The 12,010-nt window shown below is 40.0% G+C and overlaps 1 protein-coding gene across 3 annotated transcripts in view; it reads right to left on the bottom strand.

The window, feature by feature from the left end:
- MPP7 (membrane palmitoylated protein 7) overlaps window positions 1-12,010 on the bottom strand; it is a 260,841-nt gene that overhangs the window by 168,961 nt on the left and 79,870 nt on the right. The gene's annotated exons all lie outside the window — the stretch shown is intronic.

Here is a 12,010-nt window from a genome sequence, read left to right as displayed (position 1 = left end):
TGCTGTCCAAGAACGCTGCCCGGGGCCTGCCCAACACTCCTCAGGGAGGTGACCTGGCATTCAGCAGTATCGACTCCTAGTACAGGTTCTGCTTTCCAGAGGGACTACATGAGGTCAAAAAGACAAAATGCCTTTTATTCCTGTCCGCTGTCTACAAAAACACCAAGGACTCATGGGATCTCCAGCACACGGGGCTGTAGTTATTTTTAGCCTGAATAGGTGCTGCTGTTTGTCACAGGGGCTGCTTCACAAGGCACTCCACTATTCTTTGCTAGTGGAGTAAGTTATGGGCTACTGATTACTATATTATCTTCCTACAGTAAAATAATATCTTATGAAGCAGTGATAATTCACACCCAAATGCATCAGGTCCCACGTTGAAAGTCAGATGTCTAACTGGGGAGGTGTGATTAAATTCAAACATTCCCGAGGCTTTATTGAGTTTTGGGCAAGAATGCTAAATACATTAGTGTTCTAGTTTGCTAATGCTGACAGAATGCAAAACACCAGAGATGGATTGGCTTTTATAAAGGGGGTTTATTTGGTTACACAGTTACAGTCTTAAGGCCATAAAGTGTCCAACGTACACATCAGCAATCGGGTACCTTCACTGGAGGATGGCCAATGGTGTCCGGAGAACCTCTGTTAGCTGGGAAGGCACATGGCTGGTGTCTGCTCCAAAGTTCTGGTTTCAAAATGGTTTTCTCCCAGGACATTCCTCTCTAGGCTGCAGTTCCTCAAAAATGCCACTCTTAGTTGCACTTGGGATATTTGTCCTCTTTCAGCTTCTCTGGAGCAAGAGTCTGCTTTCAATGGCCGTTTTCAAACTGTCTCTCATCTGCAGCTCCTGTGCTTTCTTCAAAGTGTCCCTCTTGGTTGTAGCTCCTCTTCATAATGTCACTCACAGCTGCACCGGGTTCCTTCTGTTTGTCAGCTCATTTATATGGCTCCACTGATCAAGGCCCACCCTAAATGGGTGGGGCCACGCCTCCATGGAAATATCCAATCAGAGCATCTCCAAAGAAACACTCAAAGAAATCTAATCAAAACTGATAACATCTGCCCACACAAGATTACATCGAAGATAATGGCGTTTGGGGGACACAATACATTCAAACTGGCATAACTAGGAAAAAAAAATTCTCCCAATTATATGGCATTATATTGTGTTGTTATTATATTGTAACATATGTTCTATTCTAAGTATTCTTCATGTTTGCATTTATTCCCCTAAAACACTGGCATTGTGCCTAAACCAACTCTTATTTACTATTTAGTAAAACTATTTTTAAGGTATCTCAACCTATATAATTCTGTGGTTCTCATTTTATATATTTTTGAAGTAATCAACAATTGCCAGTATCAGTGGTTAAGGTTAGAGGTTCAAAACTGTCAAAGAGACAGATGTTTACTTCCCCAGCCCTATCCATGGAGCATGTTACCTCTACTAAGAAATAGGGCGCGTAAACAACTATCTGGGAAGCAACTAAGATGATGACATAACAAGAAATCACCTAAGAGAGAAATCCTCTTGCTCCTTTCTCTCCTTCCAGGGGACATAACTCATAACTCATGTGTTTTACTAGGGAAGCCACTGAAAGTATCTAAAAAGATGGTGTAATTGCATTGCTTTGTTACTGATTTCAGGAGTTATCAAAATAAGTACCTAGTTGTTGGCAATACGGCTTAAAGTTTAATCAATGACACTAACTCAACTGTAATGTAATTCATGTGGTAGAGTTAGTCACTGAGGAGGTTAAATGAGCTAGTACATTAGAGCAGTGTGCTTCACATGTGACTCAGTAACTCAGTAAATTTCAACCTCTGTTGTTATTAATATCATTATTATTACTGAAAAACCAAAAGTTTGGATCAAAAAGCTCCAGGTTCAAGCCCCAGGTCTACACTTTCAGCAAGCCATGTGACTTCTCTGAGTCTCGTCTTCCCTACGTGCTTATAGATAAATGATAATCTATACATGTGGTAAGAGTGCCGGGAACTAAGTCCACTAACATAGACACGCATGCACACAAATGAGTGCGTGGGACACTGGTGAAATCTAAATGAGGTCAATGGATTATACCCATGTCAATTTCCCAAATGCAATGTTGTACTACAGTTAGGCAAGATGTTACCACTGGAGGAAACCAGTGACAGGGACATGGGATCGTTCTCTATTATTTCTTACAACTGTATGTGGATCTACAAATACCTAGCAATGAAAAGCTAAAACAAAAAGAAAGTGTGGTAAGTATCAAAATGGAAGAATTCGAAGAAAAAAAAAATTACCAGGCATTTCCTGGCCCCATGGTTGGCACAGAGTGGGCACTCGCTAAAAATTAACCTTCTCCCTCTGTTGATACACCTCCCTCTAGAATGAAACTGCCTTTTCAGCATGGTGGCTCAAAGTCAACCTCATGGCTCTACATTCCAACCGAACACAATACCATACTTGGAAATAAAACTACCCTGGACTTTTACATATGGAAAGTGTTAACTTGACCAAAATACTGCCAACTTTTGGTGGGAATAAGCCATATAATTTTAAAAATTTTTTTTAAATAATAATAATTTCTCTGTTAACAGAATCTCATAAACCCGAGTTTTCTGTTTTCCACTAACTTTATGCAATCCTAATTTTTATGCTACTCCAGTTTGGCACTCTAGTGACAGCACCCGTCACTTCTGTTCAGTTACCACATCTGGTAACCAGGGACCAAAGCCAGAAGAGACAGGACAGTGGCAAATAGAGATCAAAGAGATGGTTAAAAGGGCTATGAAGCCAGAGCAGAGTGTGGGCTCAATGCAGATGATGCTGATGACCACTTCCACACACACAAATCACACCGGCCCTGGAAACCATCTCTGTCCATGCATAAAACTGGGCCTGGATTTTAACCGATGCTTTAAATATGCTCTGTGCAGTTCCTCCAGTTTCAATAGCAAAGAATGAAATCCAAATGCATCTGGTCCTTGAGATTCGGAAGGCACACAATGAGAGTTTAACTAGCAAGGGATATCTTTTAAAACTTTTACCTCAATCTGCTTGTCACTGAGCAAGAACTGGAACAATGACGGTTACCAAATAGTCCCCTGTAGTTGTTCAAGCTCCTGAGTGCTTCATTCCAATAAACATTTATGGAACCTATGTACCAAGCACTATTCAAGGTGCTAAAGGTATAAGACAAACCGACATCTTGCCCGTCCGCAAGAGCTGACTGTGAAGAAGACAACCACAGGCAATGGTCAATGCGGTGCTGCGTGGGAGCGCTGTGGGGAAAGCGAGGGGAGTGGTGAGTCCTTCCAGGGGAGGAAGAAGACGTCAGAGGACAGGATGGGGTTTTTAAAGATATGACCCTAAGAATCAACATTCACGGAGTTCTCATATTCAGAGTTCTAAGAGTTCTACGCTGGAACATAAGAGCAGCATGCTAGTTACCAGGACATAACAAAGTACAAAAGTGCCACTACCTCTGCCCCCAGAGATCTTACAATCTTCTATGAGACAGAATACATACACATGCCCAAACATAAGGCAGTCCTAAATATAAGGGATCCCCTATTTTCCCAAGAAAAGATCCAGAAACATATTTTCCTCAGAGGGAAATAATAAATGATTAGGCTGCCAATGAAATATTCAAATGTCTAATTAATTTTTAGGGATGTTGATAAAATCCTTAAGTCTGCTTGTAATATTTAAATTATAATATACCTAGACATACATGCTTTAAGTTACCTATTAGGCAAAATACATTATTTTAGATATGTGGTTTTTTGCCCACTTGTACATTTCATGGAACTATTTTATTCAAACTCTTCATGACTTCCTCATCACTAGGATCCCTTTTTGAATCAGAGTAGATCATTTTCACTTCTAGATCACTTGTTTGAACATGTGTGGGATGCTATCACTGGAAATCTGAGTAAAGCTGGTTTGTTTTTCATTTGTCCTATTAGTGGTACATTTTTGATCTCCAAAACACAACCACTGATCTACTCTTTAAATCATTGTTAACATTTGCAATTACGAGGTCGTGACCCATCTCCCAAGTAATAGTAACTAAGTCTGGTTTAAACTTCTTTGCTTCCTTTTTTTAAAAGGAAATTCTTTCAACTAACCTCTAAAACTGTCCCCAAAAAATCATGAATAAATGTGCTTCTCCAAGAATACTTTTCTGTGTTAATGAAATAATCGAGAGAGCACCCTATGTAAGATTTTGCAAGGACATGAACATAAGGCAGCTCTCTCTTCTCTGAGAGATAATTTTGAGGGGAAAAGATCCTCACCTTATATTTGGGTACATATGATAAAAGATGCTGTCAAGGGTGTATGTGGGGTGAGAGGTTTCAATAAAATTATATTTTAAAACGTTCCAGGGGAGGAGAAGCAATGCTTTAATTAATATATTATTAATATATTTTATATACTTGAGAAAAAACAAAACAACAACTAATATACATTTAGGAAAGAACTAAACTATGCCAAGGATCAGATGACTAGTATGTGCTCTAAGAACTGTGGCAACTCAAAAGAGAGAGCAACATAACAGTGAGAGAAGGCTAAACTGGGCTGGCAGGACGTGGACTAAGAGCAAAGGACCCAGCTCAAACTTCACAGGGCAGGCAAGGAAGTAAATGGATCTGGAGCTGAGAGGCAACAAAAGGTAACAGGCTCAAGCTTCTATGTATAGGCATGGGTGTGTGGGTGTGGGTGTTATTTGTGGGGGAGAGGGAGGCTGTCTTTCTGGTTTAATTTTGGTGTTGTTTCCTACTGCTTGGCACTGGAGACACAATGAAAAATATTTAATGAGTGATTAGTGGGAGGTAAGTTTTACATATATGGGTTTAAAAGGGAAATACTACCCTATCAAAGGCTTGTATTTACAATGTTTGCTTATTTTAACAGTATGCTATGCCTGGATCCGAAAGCTCAGTTAGAGGATGTTAATTAAGTCAAACTTCAAAGTTCAGCAGAAGACAAATGAAGAATCCTCTTTCCTCTTAAAAGAACCTTCTTTTAACCTCAACCTCCTCAAACACTGATGGTAATTGTTACAAAAGGGGAGAGAGTACACCCATGCTCTTAGCAGTGTTATCCACAATAGCCAAAAGGTGGAAGAAACCCAAATGTCCATCAGCAGACAAATAAACAAAATGTGGTCCGTGCACATGATGGAATATTACTCAGCTGCAAAAAGGAATGAAGTTCTGAAACATGCCACCACAGGGAAGAGACTTAAAGACATCAAGATGAGTGAGACACAAACGGACGGATGTTGTATGATTCCACTTATATGAAATAGCTTGTAGATGCAAACCCACAGAAACAGAAAGGAGAATACAGGTTAGCAGGGGCAGGGGACAAGGGAAATGGGGAGTTAATGCATAAGGGCTCTAGGGCTTCTGTTTGGGGTGATGGGAAAGTTCTGGTAATCAATGATGGAGAGGGCAGCACAGCATCGTGAACGTGATTAATCCCACTGAACGCTGTGTTTGGGAGTGGGTGAGACGGGAAAGTTTGTGTTATATATACATATGTCTCCACAATTTAAAAAAATAATGAGCAACTGAAAGGACAATCATGACTAAATGTAATACACTGTCCTGGATGGGATTATCAAGGGAGGAGAAAAGGCTCAAAAGGACATTATTGGGATATATGAAAAAAAGTGGAACATAAGACTATAAGCTTTATGTCAATATTAAATTTCTTGAACTGGATAACTGTATTTAAGGTGGCTACATAAGTGAATATTCTGGATCATAGGAAATGTACACAGAAGTGTTATGTGTTCAAGGGACATGATATGTACAACCTAACGCAAAAGTTCAGAAGATACATACGTACATACATACACACACACACAGATAATAAAATGGTATGGCAAATACGGCAAAGGGTTAAAAATGGTGCATCTGGCTTTGGTGGTGGGGGGTGGTATGTATGAATTCTCTGTATAGGTTTTGTAATATTTTTGCAAATGCCTTGTATGTTTAATATGATTTACAAATAATAATTTTAAAGGGAAAAAGATAGCTAAAAAAGGGAAGAGAAATACTGGAGATAGCAAGTATAGACAACTCTCCCAAGAATCTTTCGTACCAGCAGTGATGCTGTTGTACGAGCAGCTAATGGCGACAATCCAGCAGAGAGACGTCCTGGTGATGGAGGAGAGGGGAAGGAAGCTGCTGTCTCCAGTGGGTGAGAGGTAAGGGGAGCGGGGCCCAGGGGAGTAGGGACTGCAGCTAGGAGTTCTAAGATCCACCGGTGTGTTCCGGGAGGAAGGCGGAGTTGGGGTGCAAACATGGCCAGCATATAGAAACCTTACTGACTTATGTGCATTAATCTTGTATCCTGCTACTTTGCTAAATTTGTTTATTAGCTCTAGTAGCTGTATCGTCAATTTCTCAGGGTTTTTCCAGATATAAGATCATATCATCTGCAAACAATGACAGTTTTACTTTCTTCTTTTCCAATTTGGATTGCCCTTTTATTTCTTTGTCTTGCCGGATTGCCCTGGCTAGCACTTCCAGCACAATGTTGAATAACAGTGGTGACAGCGGGCATCCTTGTCTTGTTCCTGATCTTAGAGGGAAGGCTTTCAGTCTCTGTCCATTGAGTACTATGCTGGCTGTGGGTTTTTCATATATGCTCTTTATCATGTTGAGGAAATTTCCTTCAATTCCTACCTTTTGAAGTGTTTTTATCAAAAACGGATGTTGGATTTTGTCAAATGCTTTTTCAGCATCTATTGAGATGATCAATTGATTGTGGGGTGACTCCTGACGGCTGCTTCAGGAAACTATGAAACCTGCTCATCTGCTACGCCATCACTAGGTGGGAGCAAACATTCCTGCATTCAAGCACAGCCAGACAGCTTTGCAGTACAAGGAGAGGACTCTGCAGTTGACAGAGTCATCTGGGAGCACAGAAGAAAGAATGAACCAGGGAAGTGAGACACTGGTAAGCATTATTGGCAATATGAAAACGTAAAGCTCGCCTTCCCCTTGATCCGGTAATTCACCTTCACCCTTGTCTCTCGTGCATTCGTTACACTCCTAGGTGGCCTAGAGTGCCAGAGGGCAGTGGGCAGGGTCTGTAACCAACTGTGATCAGTGTTTAAACTGTGAAGAGAAACTGGAAGGAACAGGAGACAGTTACTTTCATCTTCACTGTATATATTTCTGTACTGTTTGAGATTCCACAAGATAGATATTACTTTTACAATTTTAAAAATTTCATTTATGGGTAACTATCTGGTATAAACCTTTTTCCAGCAGTTTACCTCACAACTCCCCCTCCAATTCCATTCCAGTCATGATGGGCTGCTATTTGTTACATCCCGAAAGAATAATTGTATCCGTGCAATCTTATACCAAGTCACTAGATAATTAATGTCCTCCTGATTGTTACTATTTTCTTATTCCCCTCCCTCCAGATCCCCTGAGATTATCCAAAGACAAAACAAGCACGGTAAAATTTTTAACCTCAAAGTTTCACGAACAGGTTTATCGTAACACACTTGACAATATCTGAAGTGGCTTGTTTAGGAAGCTGGCAAACTCCCTATTCCCTACGCATTTCAGAATTCCTTTTCATCCTTTCTTGCCCCCACTCCACAAACACTGAGTGATTACTGAGTGCCTGCCAGGCACTGTTAAAAGCTGTGAATAAATGGGAGGGGGGACAAACAAAGCCATCCCCCATGGAGTTGGCAGTGTGGTACAGGATACAGATATTAATAATCATGACAATAAATGTAAAGTTACATCTAGGAAAAGTACTACCAGAAAAGGGGGCTATGACGCCATGAAAGTATAACAGTGGGATGTGAGCAAATTCAGGAAAGGCTTGTCCAAGGGAGTGACAACTGTGCTGAGACTGAAGGGAAATACAGAAATACAGATGTGAACCAGGGGTGTAGTGGAGTGAGGAGGAGGAAAATCCTCTAGAAAAAGAACTGCATGTGCAAAGGCCTGATGGCAGGATGCTTGGACTCTGGGGCCAGAACCCAAATGCAAAGCCCAACTCTACAACTTGATAGCTGCGTGTCCCCAGGCAACTGGCTAACATCTCTGTGCAACCATTTTTAAACTGTAAAATAGGTAGCACAGTAGCTACCTTACAGGACTGTTACAAGGGTTGAATGAGTTACCTGTAAAGCTTAGAAGGATGCCTTACTCTGCCGTACAACCTATGTAAGCATCTTTTTAAAAAATAAAATAAACTCCAGATTAAATGCCAAAACATGTGAGCATGCAAAGCATCAAGGGAACAGATTACAAAAAGTAAGTTTATGCAAGTGGAATACGTTAAGGTGGGAAGGGTTTCACAGCAGGAAACAAAGAGACAACGATGGGCCCCAGGTGTTGGGGAAGGGGTGACCCACAGAGATGAAAAATGGAAAATGTGATCCCACCTTGAACCCAGGACAGTCTAGACACTTACACAGTAAGGAATAGTGGAGAGGAAAAGAAACATGAAGAAATGGTTGTGCCTGTTTGTATATTTTTGTCCCCCAGAAAAAGCCATATTAATGCATTCTTGTGGAGGCAGACATATTAGTGTGGATGGGGTTGGAACCTATTGGTTCAGTGTCCATGGAGATATGACCCACCCAACTGTGGGTGATAACTCTGATTGGGTAATTTCCATGGAGGGGTGGTCCTGCCCATTCAGCATGGGCCTTGATTAGTTCACTGGAGCACTATATAAGCTCAGACAGAAGGAGTGAGCTTGCTACAGCCAAGAGGGGCACTTTGAAGAATGCACAGGAGCTGAGAAGAGAGGAGCTGCAGATGAGAGACATTTTGGAGACAACCTTTGAAAGCAGACTTTTGCTCTGGAGAAGCTAAGAGGAAAAATGCCCCAGGAGCAACTAAGAGTGACATTTTTGAGGAGCTGCAGCCTAGAGAGGAACATCCTGGGAGAAAGCCATTTTGAAACCAGAACTCTGGAGAAGATGCCAGCCAAGTGCCTTCCCAGCTAACAGAGGTTTTCTGGACGCCATTGGCCATTCTCCAGTGAAGGTACCCGATTGTAGATGCCTTACCTTGGACAATTTATGGCCTTAAGACTGTAACTGTGTAACCAAATAAACCCCCTTTTTAAAAGCTGTTCCATTTCTGGTGTTTTGCGAAAAGGTAGCATTAGCAAACTGGAACAATGGTCCCTATCCTCAAACAGCTTAACAGCTTTCAAGATAAACATAACACACAAATATTTGCAAGAAACATCAATAAATACAATTTTGGTGATATTGATATTATTTATTCATTGTCAAAGCACTGCCTATATGGGCTTATGCAAAATGCACACCAATCCCAGTCAATATCCTATTTCAAAATCCTGAGGTTCCAGGGAATCAATCATTTGTCATTAGCCACTGAACGTGCCGAAATAGTTCTGGACTGACCTTACACCACAGTCCTAAAATGGTGAAATGCTCCAAGTGACAAAGAAAGATAACATCAATTCCTTTACTGAGATCATAAGTACTTCTCACTTCCCTCCAGACCAGTAACGTTAGACGTAATAAAGTAAGACAGTGGAGATTATTGGCTGTGCTATACTAGGGTTGCCTCACTCAAACAAATGACTCAGAACAGACCAGAGTGACAAAAAAACGTTCATTCACATTATTTCATCTCTGGGCCACTGACTCTTGAAGTAGCAGTGTATATGGTTCTTTAGATATAGGATCAGTTTTGTCAATATAAGCACTGTTATCCTCATCCTTTTGCAGAACTAAAACTCAGAGATGGTGGCAAAAACAGTCAGCAATATAATGCAAATCAAGAGCTGCTACTTTAAAAACAAAACAAACAAACAAACAAAAAAAACCACATGCTTACTTGCTTGAACCTCTTAGCATTAGCTCTCCCAGGAATTTTTCCGTGAGCTCTAGACATAATGAACACATTCATAAGAGAAATGTAAATGTTTCCTGCTTATAGATTCCTATTTACTGTTTAAGTGCTTAAAATTTTTTCATAGGCCTTCATCATCCACTTCAAATGCTGTATTAGTTACACAGGCATACAAAACATTCTGGGATCTTAAATTCGACAAGGATTTCACTCAGTTTATAACATACTCAGAAATCAGAAAAACTTTATCAATCAAGAACTTAAGCCAAAAAAAAAAAAAGATCTCTGAATCATTATGACTGGAGGGAGAGGGAGGAGCAGGAAGAAATAGGGGGGAACAACAACAACAAAAAAACCTTAGGAAATACATTTACTTCCTAGGCAGACAAGAAGAAAGTCATAATGCTTTGTTCAAGAAAATTACCAGTTGTCGTATTCGTCAAACAACGGAGAACTAGTTATCTTTCCATCATCAAGACTATTCAAAAGCAATCCAAAAGCAAGACAAAAAAATAAAAACTTTAAAACTTGCCCAAGTGCGTGTGGTTAAGAAAGCCTACAGAGAATTAGGCAGATAAGTCTGTGAACTATGATTTTACTAAATCACACTGGTTTGAGGATGATTCACATCTGCTTCTGTAGACTTGAAGCCTAAATGAAAACACCAACAAGTAATGCCATAAAGTTCCTGGGAGGCCTGAGCAAACTGATGAGTGGAAAACAATCAAACTTAAAATCCGTAGGGAAGAGACTACAATAATGTGATGGAGACGTGGCTAGGGTTCATCTTAGACAGGCTGACAACAAGGAAGGGAAGCTGGGAGGCCAGGGGTCCAGGGGTGTGACTGGGGGACGGGCAGAACAAGAAGCCATGTGATTTAGCACCAGAAAATCCAAACTGCAGACTAGAGGACCAACGTGACACCAAGACTGCTCACGCCTCTGGCCAACAGTGCTCCTGTACGCTCGAATTACAAAGCCGCGTGTACAAGGAAGACCTACAGCTTTATCCATCCCACGTTTAGACAGAGCTGATAACGGGACACCAAGTGAGGGAGATAGGCACAAAGACTGACAAGGTGATACTAAACTCAGGGGAAGAAGAAAAGCTCATTTTCAGTAAATAAACAATTGAATTTTAAACACATACTAGGTATTCACAGGACATTAAGTCACTGGTAAGAAGCTTGCTAATCAAAGAATATAGCTCATATTTTAGGCAATGTCATCTCCTGCCACATCATCACAACCCAGCCAGCAGACACTGGCTCCAAACACAGCAAGGTGCAGAAGAGTCTATTACCAAATAAAACTTTACTAAACAGAGGGAAATGCTCTGTCTCAAACTTAATTTTTTTAAAGCTCAGAAGTTTTTTAAAAAATTAAAAAGAAACAAGAAACTTATACCAAGCTATAATTATTTTTTAATGTCTAGCATAATACAGGCCTCATCAGAATATCAACTCCTGATTTGAGAAATTTTTAACCTAAACTAACAGAGAATTTCACACATTTCTTCCCTCCATCTATACCATAAATCAAGGAATAATTCTATAAGGCATTAAAATACATATGGTAAATATTTCAACAATTGAAGGAAAAAGATGGCAAAATATAGAACACAGATCTACTTATTTTATTAAAATAAATATTTTTAAGAACAATTGATTTTCCATTGAACTTTCATTATATTTACACAGTATAAAATACGGTTATTAAATGCAGTTAAATGAATTTAATGATAAAATATGGCCTTAATCCTCAAAACAATAACATCTCCAAAACTTGAAACATTCCAACACCGAGAGGCAGAAAGAAGTGACAAAAATTCTTCAGTTACAGAAAACTGCTTCTGTAAAAATATTATATTCTGAACAAGATAGTAGTAGGTCCTAAGAGAATAAATGACTAAGAATTTGATGAAAATATTCCCGCAGTGAACAAGTCACTCTGCCTGCAGATTCCAGATGCTCAACATTCCTGACATTGGAATGGAAAAATTTACTGTTAGTCTAGAGAAATTTAATATCACCATTCTTGTCATATCCCTCATAGCTTCATTATTAGAACAAGTCTGGGGAAGCTATAAACCTATGCTAAATGATAAAAAAAGATGTTCTCTGTGTTCAATCATATCAGG

The sequence above is a fragment of the Choloepus didactylus genome, chromosome 5 (assembly GCF_015220235.1).
Source record: "Choloepus didactylus isolate mChoDid1 chromosome 5, mChoDid1.pri, whole genome shotgun sequence".
NCBI lineage: Eukaryota > Metazoa > Chordata > Mammalia > Pilosa > Megalonychidae > Choloepus > Choloepus didactylus.
The sequence above is the reverse complement of the archived record's forward strand: the minus strand, read 5'-3'. Positions and strand labels throughout refer to the sequence as shown.